Source organism: Montipora foliosa, chromosome 7, assembly GCF_036669935.1.
Source record: "Montipora foliosa isolate CH-2021 chromosome 7, ASM3666993v2, whole genome shotgun sequence".
Taxonomy (NCBI): domain Eukaryota; kingdom Metazoa; phylum Cnidaria; class Anthozoa; order Scleractinia; family Acroporidae; genus Montipora; species Montipora foliosa.
The window spans coordinates 5,549,726-5,553,183 of NC_090875.1; the positions used below are offsets into that span (position 1 = coordinate 5,549,726).

The 3,458-nt window shown below is 37.9% G+C and overlaps 2 pseudogenes; both read left to right on the forward strand.

Annotated features, from left to right (window-relative positions):
* Nucleotides 1-2,973, forward strand: part of LOC138011069 (uncharacterized) — a 4,483-nt pseudogene extending 1,510 nt beyond the window's left edge.
* Nucleotides 1-3,458, forward strand: part of LOC138010312 (uncharacterized) — a 299,228-nt pseudogene that overhangs the window by 60,195 nt on the left and 235,575 nt on the right.

Below are 3,458 nucleotides of genomic sequence, written 5' to 3' on the forward strand. Positions count from 1 at the left end.
CACTTTTTTATGTGGGAATATATTCTTATCAGTGTGTCATCACTGATGCAAGACATGACTCCAGTAGAGCTGCAATGCATTCAACAGTCCCGGCCATTTCTAAGAGGTTAGAATATCCATTCAAATATCTGAGGTACTGCTACCAATGTTACAGTACCATTTACTCAGTTCTCTTATTGTGTCCACACTTTATTTTATTTTCAGTAACAAAAAGATCATTGCTGTTTGTAACTGGAGTCGTGAGAATGAAAGAAGTGCTCCCAGCAGAGAAGTACCCATGACCAAGGAGATGATCACCAACCTAATTGAGAACCAGGGTTGTTTGACGTGTTTTACAATGTCTTTGGTTTACCATAATTTATGTGTATGGTACGGGAGGGTTGCTGGGAATTAACAAATGCTACTCTGTTGTTTCGTTCACAAATAGGTCAATGTTAAAGAAATTGCTCATGACTGTGTCATGGCATTGAAGGCATGGTTCCAGGGAAAAGGGGTCAAAAACTCTTTTGATACTTGGCATGGTAAATGCTAATGAGAGGGAGGAACATGTGCTGTTTTCTGTCATAGGCCACAGTAATGATTACTTGTACCTTGACCTTGAAGAGACATGAAAAAGATATGCAGTGGTACGCGTCGTGATGAAGGTATCAAATGGTTCACACAACTGTCTGACAAAGATAAAGAGATGTTTTTAGTTCAAGATAGGTCTTTTAGGCTGCCCCTTCAAACAACTGTATTTTTGTGTCGTTGCAGCAAAAGCCACCAAAACTAACTTTTACTGGGCCATGAGGAACAATGATGGCACAGCAGCTGGATTTCAGCAGTATCTGTTAAATATTGTGGACCATTATCAGGTAATTAGTTCCTTATCTAACAAGAATTTAGTCTTCACGTTCATTTCCTATTTACATTATTGGGCATTGTTGCACTGCTGTGAATGAAGTGAATCACTGTTTGAATGTAGAAGAAATGACGTAGCCCTCGTTTAATTTGAAGGATATCTCTCCAGGTGATAATAATATGACAGTCCAAAATATTATTTATAGTGTTACTTCCCCACAGACACAATTACTTTTTGATTTCCTACTGTTTTCCTGAAGTCTAATATTATTAAATTTTCACAGGGAAAACATGACTTGTGTCACCAAGACTTCAGGTGCAAGCATGCCGGTTACATCTGTAGCAAAAAGGAAGTGTCTGATCCGAAAGCTGTGGATGTATACAGGACTGAAATAATGAAGACCACAATCTATAAGAATCCATCAGATTATCTCCTGGTATGTGTGCAAACTTCCAACCTGACTATACATTCCATGCAGAAAATCCATTCAGAGAAATTCTATGTACCCCAACACAAGATACTCTTGTGAAGTACTTATCTTTGATTTGATTTGATTTAGTTTTTTAGGTAGTAAGCACGCTATGATAGGTCCTCGGCCAGTCCGTATTGCAAACCACCCACTGCTAAATTTCAGTGTGTGCTTTCACACTTTATTTGGTTTCCATGAGATATTACTGACATGCTACCTTGCATGCTGTAACCCTCACTATGGCCCTTAAACTCACTTAGGAAAAAGTCTGCAACACTTTGTTTGGTAGGGAGAACTTGTGATGCATACCAAGCTTTCTTTGACTATAAATTGTATCTGTTTTCCTCACAATTCTTTTCAGTGCCGAGACACCTTTTACATAGAGTCCTTCCATGTTGTTCCATGCCCCCAAGAGGATTCATTTTGGAGATGACACATATGAGATGAGAGTGTCTCTTGCCATATTGGATTGGGTAAGTTTTGTCATTGTAGTGCTTTTGTACTTCGTACATTTTACATACAGCATCATTAATTGTATGGCAGTGTACTTGGAGCCATGCGTATCACACTTGGCTGGCTTGAAGCATCTGAATGTACTTTTCAAACTATACAGCCAGTGCTGCAAATATGCAGAGGGATTTTCACACCAGTTCTATACACACTGTACTTTTTAACTTCAGTACATGCCTTTGCATTCATGTATGACTGTGTTAAATCAATTCCGTGCTATGATTGATCAATTTAGTGGGCCTTATAGTGTAGTTCTGACTGCAAAATTCCAAATCTTGCTATTTTAGAATGACAATGTTGGTCAAGATGTTTATTCAGTGCAATATTATCAGCATTCGAGGCATCCTGGGAGAATGGCTCCCACCAGAGTTCTGCGACCAAAGACCTTTGCATTCAGAGAACCAATATGGCATACATTGTTTGAAAGAAACAAAATATCTGCTGCTCCACTTACATTGTGAATTGGTTAGTAATCACATAAATGTGGGTAGTTCCCAGTCCACCTCCTTGGTTGCTCCTGCATATAGCTGCAATGTTACTGATCTGTCTTCCACTCTTTGGAAGTGGTAGAGTTGGTATATTCTATGCAAGATATGCATTATTTCTTTGATATTGACCTTGATAAGCCCCTCAAAGGGGAGTTGTTAACACGCTATGAAAAATATAATGTTTGATATTTTGTATTTCATTATAAACAGTTGCAATCTGGTCCCTGCTACACACATTCTCTTTTGTCCTTGTTTTCGCCAGCACAACACATGTTAATTAAAGCACTCTGAACAGAAAATAAACACCTCCTCTCAGGTTGTTGTTGAAATGTTATCAAAATTCTTATTTATCCTCAGATTGTACATGAAAAGCAGAGTGAAGGTCATTTATATCAACATTATGATTTGCTCGCCCAGCCATTGTAAACCATGGAGGACAGATCACCACACCTGGAACTCTGTGGCCCATTCTGTGAAGAGTTTGTGAGGTTTATAGCCATAACATATTGATTGCTATTTGTGTTCTCGTTATTTTGCAGTTGTTGTGACAGTGTTCAAAGAGGAACATATTCCTTATTGATTGTGGAGTAAAGACAAAATATTGACAGATTGTAAAGAAAAAACGGCTCCTTTAGGAGCCACCCGATCTATGAAAGTCAATGACCTTCAATTTATTTACCTACATATACTGCACCTCTAAGATTGTTTTTGTAGTAGGGGTGTGAATTTATCATTTTAAACCGTTTCCTCCTACGAAATAAAAAGGCAGGATATACATGTATCTCTTGTGCATACATGGGCAATGAACAAGCTAATATGTCTTTTTTCTCCATATCATACTTCCAATCGGTCACTGATCTATTCATAAACCCTTTATGTCATATTCTCACTTGGGAGAATTTTTCACACTTCGACAAAACGTCCGTGCAACTTGTTGATGTGGTTGATTTTTGTACAGGAAAAATGTGCCTATCAGATTAGTTCTTCTAACTATTTCAGTGTCCTAACCTCCACTGTATGTAATCTTTCTTTTTTTTTCACTTTCACCTTGTTATTTTACTCCATAACAATAAGATGTAAATCTTGGCTTCTTTGACTTGACTTGTAGACAATGTTGCGAACTTGGTAAGGATAAAATTTGCACATCAAA